Source organism: Thalassophryne amazonica, chromosome 1 (genome assembly GCF_902500255.1).
Source record: "Thalassophryne amazonica chromosome 1, fThaAma1.1, whole genome shotgun sequence".
Lineage (NCBI taxonomy): Eukaryota > Metazoa > Chordata > Actinopteri > Batrachoidiformes > Batrachoididae > Thalassophryne > Thalassophryne amazonica.
In genome coordinates, this window is record NC_047103.1 from 91,344,156 (window position 1) to 91,367,979 (window position 23,824).

Consider the following 23,824-nt stretch of genomic DNA (forward strand, 5'->3'; position numbering starts at 1 on the left):
CACACGTCACGGAGGCTGCTGATCTGCGCTCTTTACTGCGGGGTGGAAAGGAGCGCATCCACCTCTGCCAGCTGCGGACTGACTCCTCTGGATCCACTTCAGCTCAGCTGAGCTGACGGGCTGCTCGGATTTATTACCGAATGTTGCTCCTGGTGTGGAAACGAGGGTGAAAATTTAAGATAAAACGAATGAGTGATTTTTTTTTTTTTTTTTTTTTTTTTTTTTTTTTTTAGGATGCTGAGAATGACAGCCTCAACACTGCATTTAATCTATTATTAGACTCTATTGGCTTTGCTCAAAAAGTAAATGAGTCCACCCACCACTTTAATCATATCTTAGATCTTGTTTTGACTTATGGTATGGAAATAGAAGACTTAACAGTATTCCCTGAAAACTCCCTTCTGTCTGATCATTTCTTAATAACATTTACATTTACCCTGATGGACTACCCTGCAGTGGGGAATAAGTTTCATTACACTAGAAGTCTTTCAGAAAGCGCTGTAACTAGGTTTAAGGATATGATTCCTTCTTTATGTTCTCTATTGTCATATACCAACACAGAGCAGAGTAGCTACCTAAACTCTGTAAGTGAGATAGAGTATCTCGTCAATAGTTTTACATCCTCATTGAAGACAACTTTGGATGCTGTAGCTCCTCTGAAAAAGAGAGCTTTAAATCAGAAGTGTCTGACTCCGTGGTATAACTCACAAACTCGTAGCTTAAAGCAGATAACCCGTAAGTTGGAGAGGAAATGGCGTCTCACTAATTTAGAAGATCTTCACTTAGCCTGGAAAAAGAGTTTGTTGCTCTATAAAAAAGCCCTCCGTAAAGCTAGGACATCTTTCTACTCATCACTAATTGAAGAAAATAAGAACAACCTCAGGTTTCTTTTCAGCACTGTAGCCAGGCTGACAAAGAGTCAGAGCTCTATTGAGCTGAGTATTCCATTAACTTTAACTAGTAATGACTTCATGACTTTCTTTGCTAACAAAATTTTGACTATTAGAGAAAAAATTACTCATAACCATCCCAAAGATGTATCGTTATCTTTGGCTGCTTTCAGTGATGCCGGTATTTGGTTAGACTCTTTCTCTCCGATTGTTCTGTCTGAGTTATTTTCATTAGTTACTTCATCCAAACCATCAACATGTTTATTAGACCCCATTCCTGCCAGGCTGCTTAAGGAAGTCCTACCATTATTTAATGCTTCAATCTTAAATATGATCAACTTATCTTTGTTAGTTGGCTATGTACCACAGGCTTTTAAGGTGGCAGTAATTAAACCATTACTTAAAAAGCCATCACTTGACCCAGCTATTTAGCTAATTATAGGCCAATCTCCAACCTTCCTTTTCTCTCAAAGATTCTTGAGAGGGTAGTTGTAAAACAGCTAACTGATCACCTGCAGAGGAATGGTCTATTTGAAGAGGTTCAGTCAGGTTTTAGAATTCATCATAGTACAGAAACAGCATTAGTGAAGGTTACAAATGATCTTCTTATGGCTTCGGACAGTGGACTTATCTCTGTGCTTGTTCTGTTGGACCTCAGTGCTGCTTTTGATACTGTTGACCATAAAATTTTATTACAGAGATTAGAGCATGTCATAGGTATTAAAGGCACTGCACTGCGGTGGTTTGAATCATATTTGTCTAATAGATTACAGTTTGTTCATGTAAATGGGGAATCTTCTTCACAGACTAAAGTTAATTATGGAGTTCCACAAGGTTCTGTGCTAGGACCAATTTTATTCACTTTATACATGCTTCCCTTAGGCAGTATTATTAGACGGTATTGCTTAAATTTTCATTGTTACGCAGATGATACCCAGCTTTATCTATCCATGAAGCCAGAGGACACACACCAATTAGCTAAACTGCAGGATTGTCTTACAGACATAAAGACATGGATGACCTCTAATTTCCTGCTTTTAAACTCAGATAAAACTGAAGTTATTGTACTTGGCCCCACAAATCTTAGAAGCATGGTGTCTAACCAGATCTTTACTCTGGATGGCATTTCCCTGACCTCTAGTAATACTGTGAGAAATCTTGGAGTCATTTTTGATCAGGATATGTCATTCAAAGCGCATATTAAACAAATATGTAGGACTGCCTTTTTGCATTTACGCAATATCTCTAAAATCAGAAAGGTCTTGTCTCAGAGTGATGCTGAAAAACTAATTCATGCATTTATTTCCTCTAGGCTGGACTATTGTAATTCTTTATTATCAGGTTGTCCTAAAAGTTCCCTAAAAAGCCTTCAGTTAATTCAAAATGCTGCAGCTAGAGTACTGACGGGGACTAGCAGGAGAGAGCATATCTCACCCGTGTTGGCCTCTCTTCATTGGCTTCCTGTTAATTCTAGAATAGAATTTAAAATTCTTCTTCTTACTTATAAGGTGTTGAATAATCAGGTCCCATCTTATCTTAGGGACCTCGTAGTACCATATCACCCTAATAGAGCGCTTCGCTCTCAGACTGCAGGCTTACTTGTAGTTCCTAGGGTTTGTAAGAGTAGAATGGGAGGCAGAGCCTTCAGCTTTCAGGCTCCTCTCCTGTGGAACCAGCTCCCAATTCAGATCAGGGAGACAGATACCCTCTACTTTTAAGATTAGGCTTAAAACTTTCCTTTTCGCTAAGGCTTATAGTTAGGGCTGGATCGGGTGACCCTGGACTATCCCTTGGTTATGCTGCTTTAGACGTAGACTGTGGGGGGGGTTCCCATGATGCACTGTTTCTTTCTCTTTTTGCTCTGTATGCATCACTCCGCATTTAATCATTAGTGATCGATCTCTGCTCCCCTCCACAGCATGTCTTTTTCCTGGTTCTTTCCCTCAGCCCCAACCAGTCTCAGCAGAAGACTGCCCCCCTCCCTGAGCCTGGTTCTGCTGGAGGTTTCTTCCTGTTAAGAGGGAGTTTTTCCTTCCCACTGTTGCCAAGTGCTTGCTCACAGGGGGTCGTTTTGACCGTTGGGGTTTTTCATAATTATTGTATGGCCTTGCCTTACAATATAAAGCGCCTTGGGGCAACTGTTTGTTGTGATTTGGCGCTATATAAAAAAAAAAGTTGATTGATTGATTGATAGGGGGTCAAAGCTGTGATCTTTATTGGGACAGCAGACCAGATATAATGGTAATAGGGGAGGCCGGGGCTGTTTGTAACAGTGTTCAAAGCTGCAGCCATGCTGGTATTTTGATTTCACTTTACACGTTATGAGGATCAGTCCACAGAAGTGAAATATTCTTTGGAGTATTCCACACTCTAAAACAAATTATTTGCTCCGTTTAAAAACAAAACAAAACCCTAAAATAGCAATTTGCATGTTTTTTTAAAGAAATTCTAACTCAGCCACTGAGTACACACAACACACTTATAGTCAGACAAACCCAAGTTTAGCAACGCATTTAATTAAGTGGTTTTGTATACTTCATTTGCTTTGTCCTCTACACTGTTAATTAATTTTAACCAATTTAATTTAAAGGTTTTGGTGTTATTAGTTAGTCAAGTTATTTAAGTTTTTCAAGCTTCTTTAGTTTGCCTCCTTTCCACTCAGTAATGTTCATGCAAAATATTACCTTAATTTTCTCTCCCTCTCTCTCTCACATACACACACACACACTCTCTCTCTCTCACACGCTCACTCTCACACACACATGCTCTCTCTCTCTCTCTCTCTCACACTCTCTCTCTCACACACGAACACTTTCTCTCTCTCTCTCTCTCTCTCTCTCTCTCTCTCTCTCTCTCTCTCTCTCTCTCTCTCTCTCTCTCTCTCTCTCTCTCTCTCTCTCTCTCACACACACACAAACATTTTCTCTCTCTCTCTCGGAAGGTGGTGTGAACATTGTAGTTTGTACATAATGTTCTTTTGTCAATTGAAGAATTTTTCCATATTTTGAAAGAGTGTAAATTTGGTGATATTTTCTATTTTGTTAAGGGGGTGTCATTGTGAACCCCAGGATCTGTTTGTCTGAAGATAATGGCAGTGCAGTATAGTTTGGTGTACTATGTGTGTAATTTGTGTCAAATGGTGAAATGTTCTTTGCTCAAGAACTTGAGTGTTGTATTTGATACTGTTCCTTTCCAAAGTAGAAATGAGGCCTAATATAGCTGTAAATGGTTAACTTTATCTGTAAAACTGCTGATTTTGAGAAGGACATGAAATGATTATTGTGGAATTGTAGTAATTTTCCGAATGTTCACTTGAATGCCTGTACTGGACAAGGCAAGGGAATCTATTGGCACACCAGCCCCACCAAGACTGTTTTTCACCAGCCGCCACTGCATTTACCCTTATTTGTTTTATTTGATTTCCACTCTTTCTGTCTGTCATGTAAACTACAATTTACGTGGTGGAAGTGACATGAGCGTGCCCCGGCTGGCTTCACATCGTGCCGCACACTCAGACACTGGCCGGTCCTCATGTGATTGTCTGTACGTGATTGTCAGTATGCCATGAGGGCATGAGTGCTCACCCACATATGTGCATTGTGTGTTCACCAGTTGAGTTGCAGTACACAGCGGTCAGCTGTTCCACCAGTGCACGGCGCTGGACAGCGAACGGACTCCAAGATGCTCAGCCAGAGCTGACAATGTTGGATAGATGGTGTGTGTGTGTGGGGGGGGTGGCACACTCCACAAGCCATTTGTGTGTGTTTGTGTGTGTGTGTGGGGGGGGGAGTTCAGCGGTACAGCCACACTCATGTGTTGCTTGTTTACGCCACACTCGTGTTGCACTTAGACAGTTTTCACAGACAGCTTGAATGTGGTCACCTGCTCTTTACTCTCATGCTGGGAGTGTGAATAGCCCCGCCTTTTCTAAGCGTCCAGTGAGTGGTGTTACATGTTCGTGTGTGGCACCTGGCATTTGCCTGACACCTGCCGAGAGGGTGATTGAATGGGCACTCGCAGGGCACTCGCGATCTTTCGGCTACTGATGTACGCAAATGGTTGTGGCAACAGCTGTACAAGGCATTTGAGGTTGCTACGATTTTTCACAAGTGGCATGTAATTCCTCCTTCATGTGCCAGTCGGCGTCAATCGTGTTATGTGTGAAGGGGGTATAAAGAATGAACAAGCTACAAGAGATGTCACAAAATCATTATTTCCGCCACAGTTAAAGTGGATAAGGACCTCTGAGAGTGCAAGCTGGAGATGTCCAAATTATCGCCTTTCTTTTCCTCTCACTGCCCCATACAGTTTCCATGTCCCCATCTATAGCCAGTTCAACCCTGGACCTGCCCACAGTAATTCAGAAGAGAAGTTATGCAGTTGGGTAATGCCCTTTTGTCTGCTGCTGAAAACCAGCCAAAAGTCAAAAGGCTGAGCTCATCAGAAGATAAGGGAATTAGTGAGCCAGACCACATCATCTAAGGCCCCTCTGTCCGGTTTGAATTTGTCAGTCACAGATGGAAAAATTATTTTCACTCCCTCTTAGGCCTCATTGATTTATTTATTTTTTTTTTCTTTTTCTTTTTGATGGAACGTTGGTGAGATGCTTAAACACACAAACAGAGATGTTACAGCCCCCCCTTGAGGCAAGGGCGTTCAATGGCAGGCATATAGAAAAGTCAACTCACTGCACATGCCTTAATGACTCTGGATCGCTTTTGTCTGGCAATCGACAAAAAAGGTTTGAGTTCAGACAAAAGTGAAGGTCCTGCAAGCAAAGTTATACACACTGAGTGTCAGATCAAAGGAGAATTAGTTCCAGTCCTAGGAATGGCACCAGCAGCTGTACAACCGAGGCAAGCAGCACACAGGGTAAGAAGCAGATGCAAAGGGACTGCAGATGCAAATTAGCCTAAGGCTAACTCAGGTGCAATGCATCAAATGGTAACATTTATGTTTTAATTGCACATGGTCCCTTTTAAATAAACTGGAATTGAGAAAGCACAGAGTATCAAAAGTGGAAGAAAAAATAAATTGCAGGCACTGTAGCTTTCAGTTAATGAAATGATTGATTGATCGTTTGTTCTGTTCTTGTACTGTTTAAGAGGTGACAATAACCTGCCTCATGCAAACAAACTGAACCTTGCTTTAATCCAGACTGAGACCACATCTTTAGGTCATCTTTTGGTTCTTTGTTCTGAATCCTGGTCCAACGCAGCTTCCACAACCTGCTATTTTGGTTCAGACTGAACTAAATGTCTGAACTAATAAGACAGGTGTGAAAGCACTCTAAATAATGTTGGCGGTTGAGTGTGGGCTGTGAAGAGCGTGATCAGGGATGACAGAAAAAGGCAATTAACTACAAACCAACACACACCGTAGTAATGTTACCCAAACCTCACACTCCATACGCCTGCATAGATTTGAAATCCACAAAGACAGTGGTTATATTTTAATACCTATCTGAAACCCTGGATTGAGAGCTTTCTTCTGTTAGTTATATCCAGTGTCATTTCTCAACCACATGGGGATTATACTAATTCATGGTACTCCCTTTTGGATTGCTTGGGCCTTCAATTACTCTCTAACGGGTGATGTGCCAGGTCTTCTATCCACACTCCACCATATGCTGTGGCATATATTGATGATGTCATCATTGTCCTAGACACCTGGCAGCAGCTTATGCAGAGAGAGGCAGTGGTTCTGGCATCACTCAGACAGGCTGGACTCACATCTAGTCCCAAAAGTATATGATTAGGTGGTGGAAATATGACATGTGGTGTCATGTAAAAATGGACCGTTCCAATTCTCATTCTAATTTCTGAAAGATTAATTTTGGTTCCATTAATTATGACAATATGATTGCCCCTTTGGCGTCAGCATGATGGTTCTTGGGTCAAACAACAGCTGAACAAAATTTCCTTTTATTGCTGTGGTTGTACTGTAAATACTGTAAAACCATTCACCCACACTGAAACCACATGAGGGTGGAAACTGATGTGGTGCAATCTTCATACGGATGCAGCAATGTGCAATTCAGTGCATGTGTCGGAATCTGAGCTTGTCTTTTCTTTGTTACTGGTACTTTAACATGACAAGGTTTTCCTTTAATCTCATTTACGTTATCATTTTTATGATGTAAGTAAGATGTTGGAATTTCGTCCCATCCTGTCTATGGCTGATGCTGAGACTCATACATGCATTTATCTCTTCCAGATTGGATTATTTTAATGTTTTATTTTCTGGTCTGCTGCAGTCCAGTTATTAGGGGTCTTCAATTAGTGCAGAATGCTGCTGCCAGACTTTTGACACAAAGTAGAAAGTTTGACCACATTACACCCATTCTGGCATCCCTTCATTGGCTTCCGGTTTCTGCCAGATCGGATTTTAAAGTCATGTTGCTGGTCTATAAAACTGTTCATGGACTGACTCCTTCCTACCTGGCAGACTTGGACAAGCCCTATGTACCTGTGTGGCCCTTGCATTTGCAAGGCACAAGACTTCTGTGTGTTCCAAGGGTGAATAAAAAGTCTGTGGGGTATAGAGCCTTCTCCTACTGTGGCCTTGCTCTCTGGAACAATCTACCTGCATCTATAAGGCAGTCTGACACGATCAAAATTGAAGACCCACTTTTTTAGACTGTTTATCTTAATTTATTATTTTTTTATGTTTAGTTTGTAATTTCTTTTAATTCTACTATGTGTTTACTTTTTTACTGTGCCCTTTTCGATTTTAATTCATTTTGTGCTGCTATTAATTGTGTGAAGGGACTTGAGGCGACTTTGTATAAAATAAAAAATAAAAAAATTGAAACTGAATTGAATTGGAATTTGGTCAGGCCTCCCATGTAGGTGAGCAGAGATGTCTGTCAGATCCAGACAAATTTGTCTGGGACTTATCAGTTCACTTTAAATGTCCATCAAGCTCCTTACACAATTTCACAACCCACAGACAAGCAGTAGTATCTGTCAAACTTCTGACATTTGTCAAAGCCGCAGTTATGATTGTGCATGTTTAGTTTTTAATTTGTTCATTTGTCCTCCACTGTGGCACGACTGAGTGCAAGTCATTCACAGAAAGACCACCAGGTGGCAGTATTCCAAAAAAGACAATTTAAAAGAGAAGTTTAAGAAACTCATGGTTATTACACACCTAGTTGACGTTATATATCTTTCTACTATTAGTCGCAGCTGCCATATACTGTAAAGAATATATAGAATTATTATTATCTTAAATTTAGTAGTGATTTGCAGGCCCCTTTTATTTTCCCACAAATTAACATGCAACTTGTAGTGCATAGTTACAGGTGGGGCACTGAGCCACTTTGTGGGGTTTTTGGGTTTGTCTGGTGTTGGGACTGTATGTATGTATATATATGTGTATGTATGTATATGTGTGTATGTATATGTATATATGTATGTGTGTATGTATGTGTGTATGTATGTGTGTATGTATGTGTGTATGTATGTGTGTATATATATGTATGTATGTATGTGTATATATATATGTGTGTATGTATGTGTATATATATATGTATGTATGTATGTGTATATATATATGTATGTATGTATGTGTATATGTATGTATGTATGTGTATATGTATGTGTATGTATGTATGTGTGTATGTATGTGTATGTATGTATGTGTGTATGTATGTGTATGTATGTATGTGTGTATGTATGTGTATGTGTATGTATGTGTGTATGTATGTATGTGTGTGTATGTATATATATGTATGTATGTGTGTGTGTGTGTGTGTGTGTGTGTGTGTGTATATAACCCCAATTCCAATGCAGTTGGGCCATTGTGTGAAATGTAAATAAAAACAATACAATGATTCAAATCCTCTTCAACCTATATTTAATTGAATACACAACAAAGATGAGATATTTAATGTTCAAACTGATAAACTTTGTTGTTTTTGTGCAAATATTTGCGCATTTTTTTATGGTTGCCTGCAACACATTTCAAAAAAGCTGGGACAGGGGCAACAAAAGACTGGAAAAGTTGATGAATGCTCAAAGAACAACTGTTTTGAACATTCCACAGGTGAACAGGTTAACTGGAAACAGGTGAGTGTCATGATTGGGTATAAAAGGAGCATCACCAAAAGGCTCAGCCATTCACAAGCAAAGATGGGGCAAGGATCACCACTTTGTGAACAACTGCGTGAAAAAACAGTCCAACAGTTTAAGAACAATGTTTCTCAATGTTCAATTGCAAGGAATTTAGGGATTCCATCATCTACAGTCCATAATATAATCAGAAGGTTCAGAGAATCTGGAGAACTTTCTACACTTAAGTGGCAAGGCGGAAAACCAACATTGAATGCCTGTGACCTTCGATTCCTCAGGTGGCACTGCATTAAAAACTGACATCATTGTGTAAAGGATATTACCGCGTGGGATCAGGAACACTTCAGAAAACCATTGTCAGTTAACACAGTTCGTTGCTACATCTACAAGTGCAAGTTAAAACTCTACCATGCAAAGCGAAAGCCATACATCAACAACATCCAGAAATGCCGCCACCTTCTCTGGGCCCGAGCTCATTTGAAATGGACAGACGCAAAGTGGAAAAGTGTGCTGTGGTCTCGAGTCCACATTTCAAATTGTTTTTGGAAATCATGGACGTTGTGTCCTCCAGACAAGAGGAAAAAGACCATCCAGATTGTTACCAGCGCAAAGTTCAAAAGCCAGCATCTGTGATGGTATGGGGATGTGTTAGTGCCCATGGCATGGGCAACTTACACATCTGTGATGGCACCATCAATGCTGAAAGGTACAGTAGTGTTCAGAATAATAGTAGTGCTATGTGACTAAAAGATGAATCCAGGTTTTGAGTATATTTCTTATTGTTACATGGGAAACAAGGTACCAGTAGATTCAGCAGATTCTCACAAATCCAACAAGACCAAGCATTCATGATATGCACACTCTTAAGGCTATGAAATTGGGCTATTGGTAAAAAAAAAAAAGTAGAAAAAGGGGTGTTCACAATAATAGTAGTGTGGCATTCAGTCACTGAGTTCGTCAATTTTGTGGAACAAACAGGTGTGAATCAGGTGTCCCCTATTTAAGAATGAAACCAGCACCTGTTGAACATGCTTTTCTCTTTGAAAGCCTGAGGAAAATGGGACGTTCAAGACATTGTTCAGAAGAACAGCGTAGTTTGATTAAAAAGTTGATTGGAGAGGGGAAAACGTACGTATACGCAGGTGCAAAAAATTCTAGGCTGTTCATCTACAATGATCTCCAATGCTTTAAAATGGACAAAAAAAAACAGACGCGTGGAAGAAAATGGAAAACAACCATCAAAAAGTTTGTGAGACGACCCCAAAACTCTAAATTCAAGCAACAGTTCACAGTGAAGCATGGTGGTGCAAGCATCATGATATGGGCATGTTTCTCCTACTATGGTGTTGGGCCTATATATCGCATACCAGGTATCATGGATCAGTTTGGATATGTCAAAATACTTGAAGAGGTCATGTTGCCTTATGCTGAAGAGGACATGCCCTTGAAATGGGTGTTTCATCAAGACAATGACCCCAAGCCCACTAGTAAATGAGCAAAATCTTGGTTCCAAACCAACAAAATTAATTCCTCGCAGACGTGAAGAAATCATGAAAAACTGTGGTTATACAACTAAATACTAGTTTAGTGATTCACAGACTGCTGAAAAAGCAGTTTGAACATAATAGTTTTGAGTTTGTAGCGTCAACAGCAGATGCTACTATTATTGTGAACACCCCCTTTTCTACTTTTTTTTTTTTTTTTTTTTTTTACTAATAGCTCAATTTCATAGCCTTAAGAGTGTGCATATCATGAATGCTTGGTCTTGTTGGATTTGTGAGAATCTACTGAATCTACTGGTACCTTGTTTCCCATGTAACAATAAGAAATATACTCAAAACCTGGATTAATCTTTTAGTCACATAGCACTACTATTATTCTGAACACTACTGTATAACTAGGTTTTGGAGCAACACATGCTGCCATCCAAGCAACTTCTTTTTCAGGGATATCCCTGCTTATTTCAGCAAGACAATGCCAAGCCACATTCAGCGTGGCTTCATAGTAAAAGAGTGCGGGTACTGCCTGCAGTTCAGACCTGTCGCCCATTGAAAATGTATGGGGCATTATGAAGCACAAAATACAACAACGGAGACCCCAGACTGTTGAACAACTGAAGTCATACATCAAGCAAGAATGGGAAAGAATTCCACCTACAACGCTTCAGCAATTAGTGTCCTCAGTTCCCAAACACTTACTGAGTGTTGTTGGAAGGAAAGGTGACGTAACACAGTGATAAACATTCCACTGTCCCAGCTTTTTTGAAACGTGTTGCAGGCATCCATTTCAAAAAGTGCAAATATTTGCACATAAACAGTAAAGTTTATCTGTTTGAACATTAAATATCTTGCCTTTGTGGTGTATCCAATTGAATATAGGTTGAAGAGGATTTGCAAATCGTATTCTCTTTTTATTTACATTTTACACAACATCCCAACTTCATTGGAATTGGGGTTGTACTCACTTATCCCCTGGCCAACCATGTCAGGACAGGAGCTCATGCTTTGTCCTTGTCTTATCCACTTTATTTTAAAATATATATGCATAATTATATACCATGTGTCTTCACCCTATGAACTTTTGCACCTTCTGTCTGGATTTTTACAACAGAACCACTTAAAACACTGTGGACTCTCTAATTATATCATTGTTTAGAGCCCCTTCACACATAACAGGAAAGATGCAGAAACTGGAAGAAAATCTGCGAACCAAACACGAAATGGGGAACCACGAAACATTCCACCTGCTGTCGTGAGGTATGCGCGGGTATACAGGCATGCATGACACACCAGCGACGGTTTTGTGCACACTCATGCCCATGCAGGAACACAGTGTGAGCAGCTGGAACATGTTGCACCACATTGCGCCGCTGTTGTGGGAAAAATAAAAGCCAGCTGGAACATGTTGCACCACATCATGCTGCTGATGTGGAGTAAAAGAAAAAAAAAATACATGCCACCTGCAGGATTCAAACCTGCAATTTACAAAAGTTCTGATTAACAGACAGATACTTTACCACTGCGCTACCATCACTGTTTTATAACAAGAGCATAAAATGCCTAAACTCAACAAGGAGATAAATGTATTTTAAAAACGGACAAATTAGACAAAGATGAGGTCTTTAATTTTCGCCGTAATAACTGACAAAATGGCATTTATTACGGCATAGTTTTGGTGTTACATGATTGAATGTGGCATATTCATCACATTGTTGGCTGTGGTGCGCTGGCTGTGGTCTCTGTGTTTTTAATGTGACACATTGTGTGCACTGAGCTGGCATTTGCAGCTTTCAGTAAGTCTCTGGCCAGCGATCAACTGAAAGGCATTTTTCACAACTAGCATGCAATTCCTCCTTCATGCGCTCATCGGCTTCATTCGTGTTATGCATGAAGGGGCCCTTAACAATGTTTATCACCTCTGTTCCATTGGTTCCAAAATTTCACATATAATCATATACTGTTTGTCTATATGTGGCTCTGTGACAGATTGGCATTATGTCCTGGTTGTACCCCACCTCTCGCCCATTGGCCACAGGGATCAGCTCCAGCTCTCCCGTGACCTTTAACTGGAATAAGCGGGTATAGAAAATAAATGAATGAAGATGTTTCCTCACTCTATGAACTTTTGGGCCATACAGCATCATACTCCATCTGTGCATGTGTGCGTCTGTCCATTTCTGGATTACAAATCTGACATACATGAGTGCTTCAGTTCCTAACAACAGGGGGTGCTCAGACTTCTTATCCCGAGCTGGGTTTCTATTACATTTGCATAAAAGTTTTGTAATATTTTCAAAATATTGACAAAGCAGAATAGTGAAATGACAGCATTTCCAGTAATGATGCAATGTAACTGTTGAGTTCTGTGTTCTCACGGTAACTGTCATTCCAGCAAGTCTCCTGCAATAATTGTAATTCCATTAGTCATGGTGAACATCAAGTCCCAGTCAATATTGCCATTTTGTTGTTTTATTTTTGTTAATCCAATATTTCTGTAACGTTACCTCTTATGAGGTTTAATAAGCTGCTCATCTCCTACTTCGTCCACATGGATGTGTTGTGTATTTTTGAATATCCTGTGACTCTTTCTGTACATCACATGACCTTTAATAGTGTAAAAACTGTTTCCATTGTAGTTTTCCAAAACAAGAGTAATCATTTCTGATGTCCACCAAGGGTTGATGAGGACTCAAAATAAAAGATATGCGATTCACATTGTGACCCGGACTTTACCTGGATCCAGATTCCACAACACTATGCAATATTGCATACTGATCCAGAATGGTCCGATTGATCAAGATGTCACAATCTGATATTTAATTCACAAGCTGACACAAAATAATGTCTTCCTGATGTTGGTTTTACATCGTGATGTCATATCTTTCTGCTGCAGAACCTGCATATTGATCACTCTCAACATCAACTTCCTTTGTACAATAGCCACATGTTATTTAAATTTAGTCAAGATCCATTAAGCAGATTTGAGATGATCCTCAAAATGGTGAAAATTTAATAAATGATCCAGAACTGGGATCTTGATCCTGATCCACTCCAAAATTTAATGGAGTTTTCCATGGCCTAACACATATCTGTTGTGCAAATTTGGTGAGAATCTGCAAAGTAGTTTTGATGTAGTAATAATAATAATAATACATTTTATTTGTAACACACTTTACATTCCATAGAATCTCAAAGTGCTACAGAGCAAAGGCTAAAAACAATATACAGAGTGAAAAACAATAAAATATTCATAAAGCATAAGGATTCAATGATGTAATCCTTCAAAGCTTATATAAAGTGTAATCTTTTTTTATTTTATTTTGTTTTTAATAGTTTTCTAGGTTTTTGGAAACATGGAACATATACAGACCACAAACGCATACAGACCACTTCTAACAAACATTCAGAACATCTAGGATGGACGACGGCATGTTAAGTCCTAAGGAAATAAAAATAAGTAACTATATAAAGGTCAATGCAAAACCATCAGATGAAAGAAAATAACTGCACTGATCATACAGTTGGTTCTGAATTTACAATATTCTCTGATTAGGTAAATGTCCCATTTCTTCCAATACTTCTCACATTTGTCAACTGAAAGTCTTACTGAAAAAGTCAGTCTCTCCATTATGTAAATCTCCTTGACAACCTCTATCCAGCCCAGCCATGATGGTGGATCCACACTCAACCATTTGCGAGTTAAGGCTTTTTTTGCAACTACTAGTAGAATTAAAAGAAGATATCTGTTGGATTTTCTCAGTCTTTGGGGTAGATTGCATAGATAAGACAAAGTGAAATCACAGGGTAAGTTCAAGCCCATTATGGTGTTGATTTATATTACCACCTCTGACCAGTAGGGTGCAATCTTAGTACATTCCCAAAAATATGAAAACATCCTGCTAACATACTCCCACAGTTCCTCCAACACTGAGCCTTTTCAACGTAGTTTCATTGACTACCTTTGATACTAGGAGTAACAAAAAAAAAAAAAAAAATGCCCCATGTTTTTCCATGCAAATTCACTCCACAGACCTGAGCTTGAAGTAATGGCCACAGCATTGCATATATATTTAAACAGTTATCATCCGTTATTATTATTTTAGCTTCTTTTTCCCGTCTAATTGTATTAAGCTTTCTCCTCATTTCTAAACATGAGTATAATCTGGATATCTGTTTCTTTGGAGCGTTTCCTTTGCATGAATCGAGAAGGATCTTAACCAGGTCTGTTTCCTCCTCTTCACAAAACTTTATATTTTTATAGTAATGGTGTCTTAACTGGAGGTATCTAAAGAATCCCATTTTTGCTAATTATAGATTTCCTGAAGTTCCTGGCAATCTTTCAGTACATTTTTGTCTGAAATTCTCCAATATCCTGTTCGACCCCTTTGTGACCATTGTCTGAAGCTCTTACCCATGTCTGCAGGTAAAAAAAATAAATAAAAAAAAAAAAAAATCTGTGTCATAGGTGGGCCATCACAAACTTCTGATGCTCCCTTCAATGTTTCCGTGTTTTAATATTTTACGCCCATATGTTTATTGGTACTTTTATCCACATAGGGAACAGGTCTGCCTCTGTATGTCTTTTTATAACAGGTTGATCTCCAAGCAATGATTAGAGGGGTGTGTCACAGTAGGACTGATCTGTCTTTCCATTTAGTCTCATAGGTTGGCTCACACCAATCAATCACAACACACATCTGCGCTGCCCTATAATAAGCCTCCAAGTGTCAGAGCCAGCCCGCCCTTGTCCTTTTGTAACTGTAACGTGTGAAATTTTATTCTTGTTTTTTCTCACCCCAAATAAAATGTGAAATTATCCTATTTCACTTGTTAAATTGCTTGGAGGGCAAATGTACAGGCAGTGCCTGACAAGTTAAAGAAGCCTTGGTAAAAAGTTAATTTTTATTATATCTATCCGATTGTGCATATTCATGGCCAACAATAACCAACACTGTAGATCCACTTTAATTTCTGATGTTAGTGGGACATACTCCGAAATATTATTCCAATTGAATTTGGACATTTTTTTGAACGTCTTGTGGTGGTTGATAATTATATGCGAGAACCTGGGTTTTCTGTAGATTTAACTTGTATCCTGAATATGTGTCGATTGTCTTAAGTAAAAAGAGAAGATTTGGTAAACTAATGTTGGGATTAGACAATGTTACCAGGACATCATCCGCATGCAAACAGACTTTGTATGTTGTCCCATTAATTGTTACGCCAGTAATGTCTTCGTGTTCTCTGACAGCCTGTGCCAGAGGTTCCATAAAAAGTGCAAAGAGAGTGGGGCTGAGGGGCACCCCTGACGACAGCCCCTCTCCAGTTGTACTGTAGCAGATAAATCAACATTAATTTTAATCTTGGCAACGGGTGAATTATATAATGACCGTAGGAACATGATCATTTCTCTACTAAACCCAAATCTCTCTAAAACTGAATAAAGGTAATTCCAATATACCGAATCAAACGCCTTTTTTGGGATTGAGGCTGACAGCTATTGATTTTTGTATTTTTTATTTGGTCTCCCAGATGAAGAGCCCTCCTCACATTGTCATGAGTTTGCCTATTTCGGACAAAACCTGTTTGATTTGTATCTGCCAATTCTGGAATTATAAAATCAAGCCTTTTATAACTAATATTGTTGCAAATATCCCGTAGTCTATGTTTAAAACTGATACTAGTCTGTAGGAACCACACTCAGCTTTATCTTTACCCGCCTTAGGAATTACTGAAATCACTGCCAGTTTCCATGAAGGTGGTATCCCCACCCCCGCCACTGTAAGCACGATTAAAGCAATCCCAAGCAGGGGAATTACTAGATGTCAAAAATGTTTATACCACTCCGCCGAGTAGCCATCCTCACCTGCCATTGTTTTCCCTTTCAGTTTTGAAATGATTTTATTAATCTCCTCCACAGTTATTGTTTGCATTAATCTTTTATTTTCTTCTGTTCCTATTGATGGTAAATCCAGTGAGGAAAGAAATGCATTTACAGAGGGGAAAATCTGTTGCGTGAACTTCAGAATACAGTTCAGTGTATAATACACCACAAAAGATTATTGATGTCTTTCAGATTATGGTATTTACTGAGTTTTTAATCTTCTGTATATGGGTGATTCTTTAACTACGGGCACTATTGGCCTTGTAAATGTAATTTCCACCACACCATTGCCTTACAATATAAAGCGTCTTGGGGCAACTGTTTGTTGTGATTTGGCGCTATATACATGTGCTCTGATGTCACTGTTTATCTCCATAGAAACTACCCAAACAATCTTTCATACAAACTGTTTAAAGGGACATTACAGTGTTGTGGTGGAAATTACGGCAATAGTGTGGGACAACTACATTTTGTTTAAAAAAATCATAGCAGTTGTATGACATTGAATACCCCAATTATGTTTTGATTATTTTACTGATATTTTATTCAAAGATATTTTAAAACATTAGAAAAAATGTTTCTTTACCATTCATTTTTATCACTGAAGATCAAAAGTTTGGGTGTGGGACAAGCACAAAATGGCAATATTTGCATATAATGATGCTGAAAAAAGGTGAAAAAGTCATCATAGACTACTAGAACAAATTTCTTAACACACTTTCATTGTAAAGATAACTATAAAAGTGTGAAATTTCCCCTTTTTTCTGTTTTTCATACAATATGATCAAAGGACATAATAAGTGCCCATAGTCTAAGAATCACCCATATATCTGTTGGCCTGCTGTTTACATATCCTCCAAGCAAGGAATTTCTTAGATTTGGGACCATTTTCATAATAATTCTGTTTGATAAATTTTGCTTTTTTTCCAACTGGAATTCATACAGTCTGTTTAAAGTGTAGGTGACACCAAAAAATGTGCACAAATCACTAAAAATGATGAAATGTTGATATTTTAAAAAATCCTGAACAATAAAAGTCAATGATAAGTGTACAGGTGAAGGATAAACAACAGCTGTCTGAAACCTGCGCTCTATTTCAGCCCTCAGCTGTGGCCATACTGTTGCTACGTCATCACGAGAATGGGACCTGCTGATTCAAGTCCAAATCAATTGTAAACATGGCGGAGATAAAGCTGTTTTCTGGTGATTATTTTTTTCTAGTGTGGAGCTTTTATCTTAAGTCCAGTCTGAACGTGTGTCTGAAGAAGCTGTGGGGACACACCATTATGGTTTTGAGCCTTATTTAGATGACAATGACAGAGACTAAACCTTGGAGGAAAACCTTCAGTCTGACAACAGTGACAATATTTCTAGAGTTCAGAACACACAATGGTGATTATAAAATAAATAAATAAATACTACAGGCAATTTCAGCATGTAGGTGGAGGTGATCCTTTTTTGCCAGCTATTTGGTCTAATCAACTGATTTTTAAAAAAAACATACTTTTACTATCTGTGACATCAGAAAAAAGTGATGGTGTGGCTTTTTTATTTATGATTTTTTTTTTCAGAGAAACAGGGACATTCAAATCTGAAAAATGACCCAAGGGACTGAAAATATCAGCTTGTTTTAAAATAAATATTGTTTCCTTCTTGAATACAGTTAGTGTACTGTAGGTTAGTAACATAACATGTCATTATGAAATATTAGAATCATTCACAAAAGGAGTAAATAATAGTCTTACCTGTCTGTTTCAGTGAGATCATCTGAAAATTTATCCACCTATACAAAACAATGTCTGAAAATAATTTAATTCGCTGTCCTGGCTGAAGAAAAGTCCATGATATATCGAGTCTCTGCTGTACTGAACCGTGACTGGCATGGTCAACTACAGGTGTAATCTGTTCATTGTGTCTGCGGCTGATGGATCGAGTCTCTCCTGTTTGTACTGCAAGTTAACAGACTGCAGAGAAGCCGCCGACACCGTGCGAACGCGCTCTTCAATAAAGTGCGCTCCACCTGCCAATCAAAAGGATTCTGTCGGAACTTGCCGGGGAAGTTCCTGGTTTTTAGTGGCGCACAGTTCAAAATCTGAATATTTATCTCTTCAGTAACTGCGCACCAGGAAAGGATAAATTTCAAACTGTTGTTTAATTTTAGCCTTAAATACTGAAAAAAAAAAATACATATTGTGTCACCTACACTTTAACACTTGACATATTTCTTTAATTTCCGATAGTGTGTCATTATCGTTGTTCTCCATATAGTCTGTTTCCAAAGATTTTAGTTTCATAGTGAGATGTTTTAAATAACTCTTTTTCCTTTTTCTTATGTGAAGACCACATAATTAATTTCCCTCTAAGAAACAGTCTTTCCTGTGTTCCATAGGATGCTAGGAGAAAAATCTTCCTTATTATTGTGGTTCATATTGTCTTTGAATTCATTTTCTACAAAATTCTTCCTCGAGAATGGCCTTTTATATGTGAAGAATAATACAAATTTTTAAACCCAATTTTATGCAGTTTTTCATGCTCAATAGTAGAAAGATGTGTTTCTTGCCAAAAGATTGTCTTGTTTTTCTCGTATCATTTTAGCAAGAGCTTTGTCTCTTTAGTGGGGTTAATGTAGACCATTAACATGAAGAGTAATTACCTTATACTGTTGTTGTAATTTTGTCATTAAAATGAGATACAATGTTCCAATTAACCTCTAGATTCTCTGATAAACAAACATGGGTCTGCAAAACAAAAGAATAACATTCTTGAACTGAGAACATACATACGTGACTTACATATATGATGTGTAAGTCCACTTCTAAAATAGCGAGGAGAGTCCCTGACATCCTAGGGGGCTTCTCACAATGCTGCCCGACTTTTTCTGCCCACCGTGGCAGCACATGGAGAAACATGTTATTTCCCACAGTTAGGATCAAGCATAAAGCTCCATGCTTTTTAGAGGAATGACGTTCTCTCGGACACATAAGGCAGTTATTAGGTGCTGCTGTCGTTACACTTGAATCCCTTGAGTTTTTCCTGGATGTATTTCACTTGCGCTTCCCAGGTCCACCGTGAAGTCCCACTCCCTCGTCCCCAAGAAGGCGCTCTTGGCTTGGACCCAGAGGGACGCTCCGATGGGTCCTCTGCTCCCTCTTTCATCACATTCCTCTTCTTGAAATGGTCAGATGCGTCTTGTGCGTTGTTGTAGATCACAGGGCCATTCTCATAAAACACATGCAGCCTGGACGGATATAAAGTCTGAAAGCGAAGCCCCTTCTCCTTTAAAATCCTCCTCATGGGATTATATACTTTGTGTTTTGCGATGACATCACTGTGATAATCTTGGTCGAAATACACTCCTCATCCATTCAAATTTATCTCTTTTTTACTCCATGCAGAGCGAAGCACCATGTGCTTTGTGTTATATTCCAAAAAATGTATCACAATAGATCTGGGGTTGGAGCTCGGTGGTGGTTTACGGCCAAGTGAGCGGTGGCAGCGCTGTATGCCCAGTGTAATGTCTCTGAGGGACAGACTTTCTGCCTTTATAAAGTTCTCTATGAATTTCTGCAAGTTGTCCCCTTTTTTCCCCCCTCTATCCCATGGATACGTATGTTGTTCTTGCATGAGCGCAGCTTCCAAGTTGGACAAATGTGTTTGGAGGTCCTTTTGCAATTGAAGAGTGTGGCTCAGTACGTCCCTGACATTCGTGTTCAACTCTTCCACGTCGGCCACTCTCTGCTCGGCTTCCTCGACCCTGTTACCTCTTTCAGGTCAGCCATTTCCCCATTTCTTTTCTAAATTCTGACATTTCCGTTTTTGTAAGTCAGTCTTATCTGTAATTTCCTTTTTCAAGTTGGTCTGGATTTCTGTCAGCTGTGCGAGGACTATTAGCTCCATAGTCTCCATAGCATCATATGCTTTTAGCTTGTTAGCACCATCCACTTCTTTTGGTGAAAAAAACTTCTTTTGCAGTTTCTTGCCGAATTCCTCTTGTTTCTCTTATTGCCCCTTGGCATACTATGGCAGATATGAGTAAGTTTAACATTTTAATTGTCCAGGGGTGGCTGGACCGTCTGGGAGCTATGAAGTTATGCTGTCACTCACTTCTCTATCATCCGGAATTCCTCATATAAATTGTAATCTTGATCCAGAAATCCTGATCCAGAACCTAGATCCAGAGCTCCTCCACAATTGAATGGAGTCTTCCATGGCCCAATATCTATATGTGATGAAAATTTTGTCAAAATCTGTGCAGTAGTTTTGACATAATCCTGCTAACAGACAGACAGACAAATAAATAAATGCAGATGATTTTATTCCGTCCTTGGTGGACATAATAAGGCTTTTCAAATTGCCTGAAAAACCACCTCATGGGAGCATAAAAACTTTGTGATAGCTGAGAGTTTTTGTGGAATGGACATGTTTCTATTCACCTTCTTTGCAAAAGAGTTCAAATTGCACAATTTGGAAAGTATTGGAAACCTGCCTGCTTTGTTATTATGTAATTAAATGACTGTTTTAAGGGATTTGAAGGCTTCAGCAAATTCACAAAAAATGTAGAATTCACAAAAAATGATTGATTTTTAAATTTATTCATTTTAGTGAGTGGTCTGAGTGCGTTACATCACCGTTGCATGTGGCATGAGCCACATCCTGTTTAATTGCAATGTCTGTTAACTGAACCCGTGCACGTCGTCCTATAAACACAAGCAATGACTTTCTGCATTGATGCAACTCTGGAATATCTTGTGATCGCACACACGTAAACATGGAAAAGAGGTGAAATTAATGGAGTGGAAGTGTCCAAAGGAAAAAAATCGCACCACTTCAACCACGTCAGTGTGATTCATTCAAGGTAAAGATGGTTCAGTGTGACATCACAGATGTGTCACACTGCAGGATTTTACATGATGTCACGCTTTCTGTGGCCCCGGCCCCTCGTCATAAAACATCCTAGTGCAGATTTGAAAAAAATTATTCATTTGTATTTACATACCTGTTGTTTTTCAGAATGTTCAGCCACGTGCTGATATCACATGTGATACAGTGCCCTTCACTGTGATTTGTGACAAAATTGAATTTGTGTTGAAATCTTGATTTTATAAAGTACAGTTAGTTCTGTGGTATATCACAAAATTACAGCTAATTTTATTTCTCCTAAATTATATACTCTGAGGGGATTCCATTACAAATATAGTGATTTCATTTCATGAGATTTTGCAGATGACATGAAGTAAGAAGTGCACGATCAAGGTCTGCAGTGTGCATGCTGCATTTATAAAACCTGGGAATTTTCATCTTACAACTTGGGAAAATAAAGCCATGATAAAACATTCTTCTCCCCACTGACTCATTTTGGCAAAGCAATTAAAAATGCTGCAACTGTTCTGACAAATAACACAGCATGACTGTACGAGTGTTTCTCTCCGGGTGACACTCTGTCAGAGTGCACCCCCCCACCTAAAAAAAAATGTTTTAGAAGTGCCCCTGAAATTGCAATTGAAATTAACAACAAAAGCCCACAGGCTACAATATTTCTCCAAAACAAAACATCCATGAATTACAAGTTTGAATAAACATGTCTTACATTAGACACTTTATTAATCTGCCTTTCAGGAAGGAACAATTAGCTTTTTTTTTTTTTTTTTACGGTACATATTTGTCTCAACATTTAGCTAAATATTTAGCTTGATGTTTGTACATATCACGCTAAATGTGTAAACACTTAGCATTAACTAATCTGCTAAAGTTATAAGTTTGACAGAAATTTGATCATGTAGTGTTTGCTTTTTTCCTCCCAATTTTTGACCTTCACCTGTGGATCAAACAAAAATCTAAACTGAAATGTTACTAGTGTTCCCATGTCAATGGAATCAAATGTGATTCTTTTACTCCATTAAATAAACTAGTTAATTATGATGATAATCCTAATTTTAAGTTTCATTATCATTGTTGTTATTATTATTATTTTGTCAGTGTACATGACAGCAAAAAGAGTTGCCAGCTGCTGGAAAATTATTGTAAAAACACACACTTACAGGCACAAAAAAATAGTCAGATTCAGTCACTTCAGCTAGTAATGTGAACACAGCACAAGTTCTAAGCCGTCTTTTCAAATAAGCAGGCTCTCCTTTTTTGCAAACCTTTTTCAAAAAAATGTGGTGGAATTATAAGCCTGTATTTATGATGTTATGAATGACGTGCATTATTGGAAGAAAGTCTAGGTGCAACTGACTTTAGCCCACGACCCCCCCCCCCCCCCCCATGTGTCCCCCCCCAGAGGTGAACTGTCCTCCGTGCATGGTGCTCCCCTCTTTCTTTCACCATCTCACTGCTTCAGCAAGCAGGGGCGCCTGCAGCTGCCTACAGAAGGCTCCAATTTGCCAATTCTACACACAAGAAAACCATTTTGCGGTGGACAGGATTTTTTTTTTTCTTCAAGTGCTCCATAAATGCCACCCAGGGCAACGGCCCGCATGGCCTGTATCAAAAACCGCCACTGCACTGATATCAACACGCTAACATGAAAAACACTCAACTGCACACCAGGACAAACTTCTGGATTAAGGATCGTGTGCCAGGGCACCATAATGAATCTAGCTTTTTTTCCAAAGCTGAGGAAAAATATTTTATAAATGATGGTCTGTAATATTCAATGTAAAACAAATCTCCGCAGCATGATTTAAATTAAAAAAAAATTGATGACCGGGGTCATCCAGATACTGTGGACTGTGGATTGTTCATGGAGGGTGATGTCTGCTGCTCCAGTGCTGTGGTTTGATTTAGAGACAGATACATTTGCTCTGACAAGTCTTTGAAGTTGTGTACAAAGCCTACATGGAACATTACAAGAATTGATGCCAGATTTCCCAAGAGAGTCAAGTGATGTGTCAAGAGGCCTAGAAGAAGCAACCTTCTAAAACAGTACAGCGTAAGAATTGTTTCAAGGCATACATTTTTCCACAGTTATACCCATAAGCAAAAACTGACACAGTAACAATAAAGATGACTGCAGAAATGAGCATATTTCAGTTAACACTTCATTTGTACAATTTTTGAAACTTTTCAAATAGTTTCTTGTTGGTTTATGCATTATTTCACAATTCAATGATTCCTCCCTTTTTGCTTGGGGTCATGACAGCAGATCCATGATGGACTGCATGTTTATTTCGCAGATGTTTTATGCTGGATGCCCATCCTCCTGACACAACTCCCCATTAGACAGAAACTGGGCACAATGTTGTCTTGAACCAAGAACCTAGCCACCACACCTGTTGTAAAAATAAAATGCAGTCCCAATATTAGAGGGCCCTGTTGCAACAATCTATAATGCATGGATGATGGTGCTTAGTGCATGTCTTTTTGGGGTGTGTCCACCTACACATTGCCATTTATGCAGTGTGAATTCTCAGCACAAACCAGGGGTTGGAGAAACCCACTTCATTAGTCATGGGCGTGCTGTGGGCAGAATATAAA